This window comes from Cryptomeria japonica, chromosome 6 (genome assembly GCF_030272615.1).
Source record: "Cryptomeria japonica chromosome 6, Sugi_1.0, whole genome shotgun sequence".
In the NCBI taxonomy this organism is placed as follows: domain Eukaryota; kingdom Viridiplantae; phylum Streptophyta; class Pinopsida; order Cupressales; family Cupressaceae; genus Cryptomeria; species Cryptomeria japonica.
Genome location: NC_081410.1, coordinates 285,408,607 through 285,422,552, shown reverse-complemented (window position 1 = coordinate 285,422,552; position 13,946 = coordinate 285,408,607).

The following is a 13,946-nucleotide window of genomic DNA, read 5'->3' as shown; positions in this document are numbered from 1 at the left end:
TATTCCTAACATGGAGTATTCTAAATAACCTGCATATTTTATGGCTCCTAGGCAACCTTTTTCTCGACCAATGCCACCTAGGATGACAAATGATTACCTTGCCGCTAGACCAAGTCAATCTAATCCTTTCTTCAATCAACCTAGATCCAGTATGGAGGTTGGAAACAACCTTCACACTACCCCAAATGGAAACAAAAATACCCATATTCTTCACAACCATGGCACCAAGCATGGAGACCACAACCACCACAACCTTCACCATACAACAATCTTATCCACCACAATCACAATTTCTATAAAGTGGAAAATTGGTAACCTTGGCCAATTCTCCATATAGAGGAAAGTTGGGAACTTAAATAAGGTTCAATTTTCACTTGGGGAGACTTTACATTTAAAAGAGGGGGATGAATCTACTAGATATAATCCCAAAGGATGTGAGGATTGAATACTAAGTATATCAGAATGTAATTAACCCTTTTTTGTAAGTTGATTAATTGAATTAGGATTAAATGCTTGAAATGAAGACAAAGTATGCAAAAACAGTGAGCTACAAATTCAGGATTCAACCATGCACCTGGATCTGAGAAGTTTGAGATGATTCAAAGCTACTCTGCGAAATCCAACAAAAGTTGTAGGGATCGTGTGTCCAAATAGGGGCACCCTCATATTGATCCTCCAAACTTTCCACACGTCGAAAAGGGTTTGATCTCCATCTCTATGAATAAAGCTTAATTCTAGAAGTATAGTTGCGCACCTGCATCATGCACACAGAAAGAAAGAAATTAAAGGGGTTTGTCTTCAGATCAAATTCCAATTTTGGAATTAACCAAGTGGGAAATAATGTAAATAAAATGATTGAAAGTATAGATCCTCCTCTATGAGGGGATGTTGAATTGAATGAAATTAAAATTCTTATACCTCCTTGTGAAGTTTTGCTTGCCTCCACATGGAATTAGAGTTTTATAAAGTAAACTATTGATCTTCTCTTCAATGCTTTAAATCTTGTCTCTATTTCTACTCCAAAGCTTGAAGGAAGATTGAAAAATGCTCAATTGCTCTTGAATGATTGAATTCTTGATGTCTTGAATGCTTGATGACCTATTGTGTGTGTACCTTATATTCATGGATGTCAAATGAGAGGGTAAATCCCTCTTATATACTTGCTAGTGGAATTAATTGACTAATTTTCTAACTTAGGCCAACATAGGGAGATTTTCTTGCTCTAATTTGAGATGAGAAAAAGAAATAGGTCCCAAATATGGGATCCCAAGGTGCCACGCCTTGGTCCCAGTGCATCCTAGGGTACCATGCCCAAGTCCTGCCCTATTTTGGGGCAGGATCAAGGTGGCTTTGAGGTGCAAGGTTGAGAAAAATATAGGTTTTGACTTGTATGAGCATATGCAGGTCTTTGATCAAGTCGAGGGGCACAAATACTAAGGCGAAGATGCAAATGCAGTCCAAAATTTAAAGGGGTGCAATTTTAGGACATTAAAGTTTCCACCTCCACCTATGATAAACCCATATCAGCAACCACAACAATTTCTACCACCTATTCCTTCCTCATCAACTTCGTTATCCAATCCATCAAAATAGCCAAAACCGACACCTATGACAGCTCAACCAATACCAAATCCTAATAATAAGTCAACACAACCTATATATAATAATGAGATAACATGATATCTAGCCTATCATGTCAACTCAGTTTAAATATATGGAGTTCAATTATGTTTAGGTAAGGCTCTCCAGGTTCCCACTATCACTGAAATTAATGAATCACCTAAAGAACCCGAGATCAAATAGGTGAAGGAACCTCCATATCCTGACTAATTGTAGTGTGAACCGATAAAAAAATAAGTCTCAAGCTGCATTCAATTTTGTAAATGAATTATGTAATGTTAACATTAAATCCCTTTGTTGCAGGCCATTACAAACATTTAGTCTACACAAAGACAATTTGAGAATTGTGTACCTGAAAGCAGAAGAAGAAGCAAGATCCCAAGACTGTCCAAGTCATTGGACAACTCGTTGATCTCATGCTTGGGAACCTAACCATTCCTAAGTATTCTTATCCTAGAAGTTCTATGATCTAGGTGCATACAGGTAATATTTTTATTCCTAATACACTTGTTGATTTGGGAGTTGCAATCAATGTTATGACACATGAAACAAAGGAAAAGTTATCACTTAAGGGACTTTGACCTGCTCCTATAGTTCTCCAAATGGTAGAACATTCTTAGGTCAAACAAAAAGGTATCATTGAAGATGTAATTCTTTCTATTGATTCATGGGAGTACCCAGCTGACTTCATGATTTTATAGCCTAAAATTAAGCTAGGGGGATATCCCTTGATCTTGGGATGACCTTTATTGGCTATTGCAAATGCATTCATCAATTGTCGGATAGGTAATATGGTATTTTTAATGGGGAACAAACAAAACAATTAACATTATATCCTCTAGCACAACCCTTGTTGGAAATAGAGGATCCAGTATGGGTTGATAGTGATTTAGATGAATCATTGCCAATCCTGACAATTAAACAAACATGTGATATGAGGGAATGTTTTGAAGATAATGTCCTTGTTAATTTTCTTCAAAATTAATATTCATCTAGTGCAATTTTGGAAATTATTGTTCATTCTTCAGGAATAAGTGATAATTGTCCTTTTCTTAACTTTCCAATGGTAGGTAGCTCACAATCTATGCAACACTTTATTACTCTACATCAATTGCTACCTCATAATTGTAAGTGCAATTCATTTTTGCCTTTTGAAAATTCCAACAATGTACCATCCTCTTCACAAATTTTAGCTCTTAATTCACCTACACAATTAGAGGCCATGGAAATTTTTCCTGATCACACACTTAATATTTATCTGCATTTAAGCACTAAGAAAATCCAAGATCTAATTGCCATGCTTAAAACTCATAAGGATGCATATTCTTGGGAATACCAGGACATGTGTGGCATTCACCTTGATACCTACACACACCACATCTACATTGAAGAGGGTAATCATACAATTAGACAACCACAAAGAAGGCTTAATCCCGTTTTGCATGAAATAGTTAAAGAGGGGTTGCAAAAATTATTAAATGTAGGATTCATATATCCAATTTCAGATAGTCAATGGGTTTCTCCTCTTGTTGTGGTACCAAAGAAAAATGGTAAGTCAAGAATTTGTGTTGATTATAGAGCACTTAATAAAGCTACTAAGAAGGATTGTTTTCCCTTACAACATTGGTCAAGTATTGGACACTCTTATAGGTAAAAATTTAGTTTATTTTCTAGATGGCTTGAGTGGCTACAACCATATCTTCATTGCATCTAAAGACCAAGACAAGACTACATTTACTTTTCCTTGGGATACTTTTGCATATGATGTGCTACCTTTTGGGTTGTGTAATGCCCCTGCCACTTTTCAAAGGGAAGTCTTGAGTATTTTTGAAAATCTAGTTCATGATTGTGTTGAAGTGTATATTGATGACTTTACTGTGTATGGTAACACTTATGATGAGGCTAAGACAAACTTAGAATAGGACCTTAAAAGATGTATTGAAACTAATTTGTCTTCAAGTCATGAGAAGTGTCATATCCTCATGACAGAAGGGATTGTACTTGGTCATTATATCTCTCCTAAAGGTATTGAGGTAGACCCCAAAAAGATACAAATCATTCAAGACTTACCTATGCCCACTAGCCAAAAGGATGTTCATAGTTTTTTGGGCCATGCAGGATATTACCGTAGATTCATCCATAACTTTAACAAGATTGCCTCACCTCTCTTTTCTTTATTATCCAAAGATGTTGCTTTCTCATGGACAACAGAATGTCAAGAAGATTTGAAGCCATTGAGACCAAACTTGTCACTACACTTGTCCTTAGAGGTCCAAATTGGGAATTACTTTTTCATATTCACAATAATGCTTATGATTGTTCCATGGGAGTTGTGCATGGGTAAAAAGATGATAACCTTTTCTACTCCATCTACTATATCAGCATTAATTTCATTGGAGACAAGGTAGACTATATGATAAATAGAAAGGAATTTTTAGCAATTGTTTATGAAATTAATAAGTTTCATCATTATATCATGAGGTACAAAGTGTTTGTTCATACTGATCATTCTCTAATTTAATTTTTGATGAATAAACCTATTTCAACTGGTAGAGTAATTAGATGGTTACTTTTTCTTCAATAATTTGACATTACAATACTTGATAAGTCTAGTCATGAGAATGTGGTTGCAAACTTTTAGTCTAGGTTGCAACAACAAGATGAGCCAGTACTAGTTGATGATTCTTTCCCTGATGAGCATCTTTTTTTCATTTCCACAAAGAGTATGTGGTTTGCTGATATAAAAAATTATCTTGTCACATGTAGATTTCCACTGCATTTCTCTACAAGGAAACATCAAAAGATGGTTGTACTCACAGGTCAATATACATGAATCGATGGATTTCTCTTTTACATCGGGATTGACAATGTTATGCGTTGATGTATTCTCAAAGATGGTGTCTTTGACATACTTGTTGCATGCCATACTAAACCCTATGGGGGATATTTTGCTGCCTAGAGGACTACTAACAATATTCTTTCTATTGGATACTATTGTCCTATAATCCACAAGGATTGTAAGTATTATATTCATAATTGTGATAAATGTCAATATATGGGTCATCCCACATGCTCTGATGAAATGTCATTGCACCCTCAGCTTTCTATTGAGCCCTTTGAAAAGTGGGGGCTTGGTTTTGTTGGACTGATTAATCCACCATTAAAGAACAAGGAATATATTCTTGTATGTACCGATTATGCAACTAAGTGGGTGTAGGTTGTTGCTTTGAAACATTCACAAGATACATAGGTAGTTGATTTCTTCTACTCTGAGATCTTCACAATGTTTGGTGTTCTACAAGAGATAGTCGTAGATCAAGGACCTTAGTTCACATCCAAACTCATTTCTTCTTCAATACATGAGTATGAGATCAATCATTGTAAGTCCTCACCATATCATCATCAAGCCAATGGGAAAGTTGAAGTCACCAACAAAGAGATTGAGAATATTCTTACTAAAATAGTTTCTCTTCATAAGTGTGATTGGGCTACATGACTTCCTAAAGTTGTGTGGGCCTATTGTACAACATGGAAAACCACTACTAGTTTGAGCCCTTATGAACTTGTTTATTTTAAGAAGGTTGTTCTTCCTATGTAGTTTGAGGTGAAGACCCTTCGCACTACACTCCAGTTAGGGATGATTCTTTCTGACGCATAGAAAGAGCATATTGATCAACTACACTCCTTGGCCAGGAATCTCTTTTTAATGCAGAGATAGTTCAAAAACAACATTCAATTTGGTAATGATCATTTCATTCAACAAGAATCTTTTCAACTAGGTGGTTGGGTACTCTTGTATGATTCCCGTTTCCAAGATTTCAAAGGAAAGTTTCACACTTAGTGGCTTGGATCATATGAAATTGAGGTTATCTATAATAATGGTATTGTCAAGCTTCATATTGTGGACTCTGATTGTATGGCCCTCATCGTCAATGGGCACCATTTAAAGTTGTATAAGAAACTTGTTTCCAAAGAGGATTTTGTTTCTAGTATGTCTCAGGAACTCCACCTTCTTGACAGAGTTCATGTCGCCTCTTCAAGTACCATTTAGGTACTTCCTACAAAAATAATAAGTAAATTAAAGTACCAAAAAAAAATACCCAATAGCGAAAACATTCAAGCGTTGTTGGCCAGATAACGTTTGAAAACCCGTTTCTAGCTTGCATTAACTGTTGAATAATCTTAGGGTTGAAACCTGGTTTCTTGGCACCTCTAAGAGATGATAGGGTGAAAATCAGGTTACTGGGAGTCTATTATCAAGAGGGAAAAAATACCCCAAGCACCCCACGGATAGTTTGCGATTTCTTGCTATCTATTTTGTGGTGCATTAGGAGCTTCATTTTATTTTTTTCATTTCTGATTCTATGGTGCGCCAAGAGCTTTATTTTGTTCTTCTTGCTGCCTGCGACTGACTTCTTTCACAAACCTCTTGGTGCAGTTTTGGTTTAGCAGATGACCTCTTTCTTTTTGGCCTCCATATTTTTTCAGGTTTTGGTGATTGCTTTGTGGGTCCCATTCGGCTCCTTTGTACCATGTTGCTACCATGGATGCTAGCGTCACTAATTTTCCTTCTACATTAGCTTCCCCACGATGGTTCTCTTCAATTTATATGTATTGCCTCATGATCATCCTTCATGCTTTGATATTTTCATATCTTCTTCGGTCTCTTCTACTTTCTCATGACATCATCTCCCATTCATATTGCACATTACTAACTTTTCAGCTATCCTATCATCCACCACCTGCCTCATGGTTCTTGGTATTAAGGAGTACTCTTTCTCTCTTTTAAACTTCTTAAATAATTATTTATTTCTCTTAATGATTGATTGGCATGACCAGGATGGTTCATCTCTAAGCTTGGGGGGTGGTCATGGGTTAACTGTGGTGGTTAGGGGTTAACTGTTATCATTTTTATCACTCATAATTCCACACCATTTGCCAACTCATCCGATTCTCATATCCGTTTATCGGTTATTACCTGTAACTTGTCATTCATACTTTGTTAACCACCTTTGTTTACCTATTATCTTGTTTTTCATTATTGTCATTGTGGAAGCTCCTGCCACATTTCAATGCCATGGGAGGTGAACATACCAGACATGAACCTACATCCATGAAAAATTTCATTGCCACTGAAGAAGCATTTAAAATCTTTAAGTAGGTTGCTTGGACAGATTATTTTAAGAGGTTATGTGGTTTTGATGACAATATCATTGTGGATTTTGCTGAAGGGTTTCACAAAAATAGTGTTACTTCGTGGGGTTTGCAATTTCTAGTTACAATGTAGACAATTGCTATAGCTACTGGTCTCCCACAAATGGGATACTCTTTCTTTCCTAACTCTTCCTATTGGGTAACATACCTCAAGATTTACCAAAAATAGTTCCTATAGAGAGGAGAGTATATTGATATGGTGCAAGCTCAAGGTATCAAATGCAAGTCCCTTCCACCACCATGGGATCAGGTAGCTAAATTCTTGATTCAATACATTACCTATGAAGGAAGATACATGTATGTCTTTTCACACCATTTTAGACTCATGTTGCATTTGTGTAATGCTCTACTTGTTAATGTTCCTTACTGTCTGCATTTTTCATTGAAATGTTCATGTGGTCAGTTCTGTAAGGGCCATGAAAATTCCCTCACCCATAATGGGTTAATCAAATTGGTAGTAATACATGGCCTTCATTCTGCAAAATCCCCTCTAGAATGGGATATTTTTGTGAACAAAAATACTGACCCTATAGGACGACCCAAAACTCAATATTAAAAGAAACCCTAATTGGGGAATCTTCTAACAAGAAGAAATTAAAGGAAACCTTGGTTGGCAAATCCCCTAAGAAGCAGAAAATTATCCTTGTAGCTGTCACAAATCCACAATCTAAAGAAATTTCACTTACCACTAGGAAAAGTAAATGGCGAACTTCCATCGATTGGACAAACTTGCAGACGTTATTGACTCCATCACTGTTGTGGAAGTAATAGAAGCAAAACCCATTGTTAAAGGAAAATAAAAGGTTGATAGGGAGCTCAAGAGTCAAAAAAAACATAAAAAGAAACAACAAGTTCAGCAAGAGTAAAGGGAAATTGCTCTCTAAAGAGAGAAAATCTCGAGCAGACAAATGTGCATAATGTGGCACCCACCCAAGAAACACACAATAGAGAGGAAGGAATTATAGAAGAGAAAGACATTAAATCTAAGGATGTATGGAGGGATGAGCCCCTCACAAAAAGAATAGAGAGTATACAAAGAAGGTGGAGACATTTCTCCTAACAGAGAAGTCCAGAATAATGCAAAAACCCTATATGTTCATGATTAAGTTGTGGGTCTACTGAACACACCATAGAGGAGGACTATTTTGGAAATAATAAAAATCCTTATTAGCATGAACTAGACAGTGTTCACATTGTGAGATGTCCTACTCTACTGCAATTAGAAAATGAGACTCCTAATGTCGAAGAAGCCTCAAAAGCCCTTGTTGCATTTTATAATGGAACTCCATAAGAGGCATGTGACCAGCCACCCATTTCATTTGAACAACTATGCCATATCATTACATAGCTTCAAAAGGAGAATCAACAACTAAAAACATAGCTACAGGATATTGCTACACAAAATGAGGAACAGAGTGAAGAGAGTGACAAAGAAGGGTTATGTCAGGTAGTAGAGTCTTACTAGTAACCACAATACAACATGATTGTAGCCACTCCTAACACACTCCAGACAAATGGTTTGTACTAATAATTTGCATGAGGACATGCACATTCCTTAAGCTAGGGGGAAAATGATGGGTGTAAAACATATTTCATTTCTATACCCTTTTTGTTTCATTCTTTTCCTTTTTCCTAATTCCTTTTGCCATTGATTGTTAGGAAAATAAAGAATATTTAATATGTTTTTAAGGGATGAAAGAATGTTTTCAACATACTTAAACCCTTGAACTAATGACATAATTTGAATAACTTGATCCAGGAACTAAATATGGTGAAGGAATCAGCCATGTGGATGATAAATCTTGAAGGTCATGAAGGAGTGGCAAAATGTGGGTTGAACATGTGGAGGAACCGTTTGCTTTTATTTTTGTATTTTCAAACAAAAACTGTTTTATGATTGTTTTGAGATTGTGGCTTGTGGCCAAAACCATAGATTATTATTATCCGATTGGTTGGCCATTAGACAAAATAAACCGTAACTTCTTTAGTTTCATCTTATAGTATTTAATGTATTGAACATACATACATACATACATACATACATACATACATACATACATACATACATACATACATATATACATACATATACATATACATATACATATGCATATGCATATACATATACATATCCATATGCATATACATACCCATATGCATATGCATATACATATTATTGGCAATTGACACTCATCCAATAAGGTGAATTGCATTTAGGGTTGTTATTGATGACAACTCATCTTCAAGTTTTGATATTTCTCATCTGGTTTCACTGTCTTATCATTTTGCATAGATTGGGTCAACCAGTATACACTATACACACCTAATATACACACACTTTTCTTTATTCTTGATAAAGTTAGTCTTGGTACCGATAACGTGCATTTGGGACTAGGTTAAGTATAGGACCCGGTTAAGGTATTTTGGGACCCAGTAAAATAACTTGTAAAATTTATGGTAGTGTGTGAAGGCCGACATTAATAATGATCATCAGGATGATGCATATCATGCTTCATGATGCGGCAGCCGACAGGTTTATTTTCTTCATTGAGGCCGACATGGTGAAAAGATAAAGGGTATTTAAGGGAGAACACTTAGCGATGGATTTGATGTTAATGGTTATGTGATTTTGGATGCGAATCAGTCAAAGACTGATGGTATGCGATTTGGTCAATGAGTGGAAGCTTTTGTGCATAGTTTCACGTGCACAATCCTAACTGGTAGTGCAGAATAGAGCAGAACAAGGTATCAGTAAACGAGTTCAGAGGAGGTTGACAAAGCTTTAACCAGAACTTATCCAGCATGGTCAGATGCACTTTATAAGTTTATTTTTGTATGAAATCATTATGTAATATTGTGTAAGTCAATGAGACTTCTGTTGAGTAGTAAGCTTCATTGCATGTGCAATCCCCTCTATGTAATATTAGTATACCTAGATCAAGTATATAAATATTGTGGGTATTAGCCCCACCGTAATTTTTCCCTTTACAAGGTTTTCCACTTATAAATATTGGTTTTATGGTGTTGCTTCTTTATGTTTTGTTTGGTTTATACACTTTAATTTTATTTTTTGTTAACCGGTTCATAAACAATAAGTTCGGAAATTCATTTACCAGTAGAACACTGAATCACCCCCTCCCTGCCCTCTTAGTGTTCTTAGATTCCAATAATTGGTATCAGAGCTTATACACTCTGTCTTATGGAATAGCAAGTTATCAAGCCAGGGACTAATAAAATTTATGAGCTCTATAGCTCTCTTTATTAAGTTGTCCCTTTCCTTCTCTAATGTCAAAATTTGATCCATAACCGTCAAAATTGGACCATCTAAAGAACTTGTCAAATTACCTACCAGATTATAAGAATTAGAAATCTAAATCAAGTTATCTTTAAAATCTAAAATTTGCTTTCCTATAGCAGTTGCGAGCTTTGAAAAATCTAGACAATTCTTATAAACCTTTCCACCTTCTACCAATGCTGCGTCAATAGATTGTAAACAACTTTGAAGCTTAGCCTTATCAGATGCAATCATCTGCAGAAATGTTTGCTTCCAGGCCTCAACAATTTTATTCTTAGCCTCAATTATTGAAATCTTAACCAAAGAATCATAATTATTAGGAATAAAATCAATAATCTCTTGCAATTTACTGGATGAGCTTGCACTCGCCTTTCCATGAGTTCTGGTACTAACCGGTTCAAAACCTCAAAAGTGTTCTAAATCAACATTTTATCTTTAGATTCCTCCTGAGCCAATTCCTATGTTGCTTGTGCTTGGAGTGTTGGAGTAGCCAAAACTTTCTGTCAGTGACATCTTATGATAAGGCTTGTCAAAACTGACATAAAATTGTGGCATTTCCCTTTGGCTAAAGATGATGTGTCAATTGCCAAGTTGGAAGGTAAGTCCATCACTGTCTATTTGCCTATGTCAGTTGGTGACTTACCCTCTATATCCTCTACCTCCTGTGCACCGGTGGCTTCACCACTTGGTGCCTCACTCACTTTTGGTGCATCATCTGGGACCTTTACCTCTGTGCCTTTATCCTTTACAATATCTTCCTCTACATCCTATGCATTCTCTGCTGAAGGATTCTGAGTATCCTCGGTTTCAAAATTGGACTCACTAGTCGGTTGAGTAGAAACTGGTGGAGTGCTAACTGATGGATCTATATTTACATTTTGTTCATCAGATTTTACTAGTTCCTTGTCCCCTGGTAATTGAATATTCTGTGACTATACAAAACTAGGACTCAACTCATATCCAAGACTTAAAAGAATTATGCCCCATATATCTATAGTCTCCTTCTGGATCTCTTCAAATTTTTCTAACATTAAGTTATTAATCTGGTGTTTAGGATTGAATTTAGTTGAACCCGCCTTATTGATTAAATCTAGAATCTCTAGTGGAGTTATTGATGGACAAAGATTAACTAATTCTATTTCCTTTATTTGCCAGTCCAAAGTTTGTGCATGTAATTTCTTGGCCTCTAACTTATCATACAATTCCTTGGGAAAATTTTTCTCTAACTTAATCAAAGTTCTACTAAAAGAATCAAGATATAAAACAATTGCTTCTTCTAACTGCTTCTTATCTTTATCATCAAAATCATCAAAGAATGTAGAAATATTATCCAAATTACCATCATTAATGATTTGATCAATAATGTCTTGAGCACTTAATTTCTTTAGCTTACCAGTTCTCTTCTTTGCTTTCGGTTTAGATGGATCATCTACCTTAGGCTTCGGCTTATGTACAATTGTGATTTGGGAGTCTTCCAGGGAGGCTCTTGCTCAGCTTGTTTCTTCCGTTCTTCTTTCTTTTCCCTCACAATCCTTGCAAAAAAACCTTTCTTCTTTGGATCTTGTTTAATCTCTTCATCAGATTTAGTCTCCTCTAAAGATATAGTCATGTATTACCTAGCCACTTTCTGCTTCCTCTTCACTGATTTCTTCGGCTTGGGCTAGCAGGGTCACCGGATGGTGCTTCTGATTGCTTTGATGAATCAGTTTCATCTCCAGATGGTGCTTCTGATTGCTTTGAGGAATGGGTCATTGGATGCCTTCTTCACTTCTCTCTCCTCCTTCCTCTTCTGTTTCATCTCTTCCTTTCTTCGGGCTTCAAGGATTTTAACTTTTTCTTCAATTTCAGCCCTGTCATGACCCTCACTAATTAATGTCTCAGCTACAACTTGTTCCTGATGAACTTTTAAACCTTTTTCTTGAGTTGTGCCAAATTTTTCTTCTTTTTCATCAACAAGAGCTTTCAATAAATGTTGGTGTCCAGTGTGGCCTCATCCACTTCATAACCCATCAGCATGATCGAGACTATTCTAGGCTAGACTGCCTCCATCATGCATTCATATTTTTTAACCATAAACAAATAATATCTTTATAATTTCCTACAATTTCTTTAGGAATTCTAACCTTGCTCTTCATTTCTTCCTAGAAAGTTTTGAAAAATGCCCATAGATTGGCCTTTTGCTATTTACCACCTTGACTATCTAATATCTGAGCTATTTGGGTACCTACTGGTCTATCAAAAGACCACTGTATTTTACCATAACTAGGAATCATATTCAAAAACTAAAATCCAAACATATGACAAAAGATCCATACTAGAATGTGTTTTTCTTATCTTGCTTTATCTTCTGAAGATTAGTCATTAGTTCCTTTAGCATCGCACTATACATATCATAGTGTCTCCTTCACCATTTGATGTGCAATGAGGATGTTGTTACCAAAGACAGAGTTCAACCAGTTTGATTGATAAACTTTGTAACTGGTTACCATTTCTACAAATTTCACATCAATATCTCTAATATCATCTACTCTCATTGATCTACCATCAAAGGTGGCACTGGTGAGTTTGCAGAGTTCGGTGTTAGAAAGTTTTGACCTAGGGCCTGACAAACCTCCGACCTTATGAAGGCATGTTATGTTCTTGATAACTTCCTTAGCGATTTTGTATGGCCAGTCCAAACACATGAATTCCCCATGAATATGGTTGAGAATATATCTGACCCATTCATCATCATCGAAAGTCATAAAATCGATAAACAGGGTAAAACCCTTCTTCTGCAAATGTGCATATTTCGGCTTCAACTAGTTGTCGATGATCATATTTTTAGTGAAAACACAGGACATTTTATAGCTCCCAATTTCCTCAATATCGCAATGGATATATGCCCTAATGTCTTTGGTGTGAAGAATACCATGAAAAAAACTCAAAAATTCTCCCAATGACTCATCCAAAAGAGATTTAAAAGGACGCTTCTTGAATTCCGAATGAGGGCAGTTCTTAATTTCCACCACCAAAGGAATATCAACATTCAATGATGAAGCCATGATAAATATCTAGGGTTTCTGCAAATGGTAAATACCTCAAGATCTTGTCGGATGATGAAATGTTCTTCGAATGTATATGCTTGCACAAATCACCTTTGGACTCTTGAAATTCTCTCAAAATCTCTCTTCAGAATGCTTGATCGTTGTGTGAGGAAATGACTTAACTTTTCCCCTTTTATCGCTATTAACCCAAATTTTCCACTGTCAGTCTATTGCATTCCTCAGATCTCTCCTTCAATGCTTGAGATAGGTTTTATTCATTCTTATCTCTCTCTTCAATTTCCTTGCACATTCTCGTGATTAGGGCTTGCATTTCATTCTTCAAGGTAGTATTCTCATGAGTGAGTTTCTGACACTAATCTTTTAAGGCATCTTCCTCATCAACAATATGATTTTGCCGTTGATCACAGAGTTCCTTCCTCTTGGCTTGAACAACTGATAGCTTTCCTTATAATTAAATGATGTGTTCTCTATCTTGCATTAGTTCATTCTTTAGTTTACTATTTTCCACCTGCTCATTATTAAGATCCTCAAGATCTAGTTGAAGTTGTTGCTACATACCAGTTTCCATTGATTCCAAGTTCTAGATCTTCCTCAAGTTGTTAAAATTTTTCCAAGGAACTATCTAACATGCAGAAGGAGGATCCCACAAAATTTGAGGCAATTGAATATTATGTCAATCTCTTGAATGGATTCACCTCCATTCTTGATTCTCTTAAGCATGGTTGGGAAACATACTTTTCAATTTTGAAGACTTTATATGCTGGCATTTT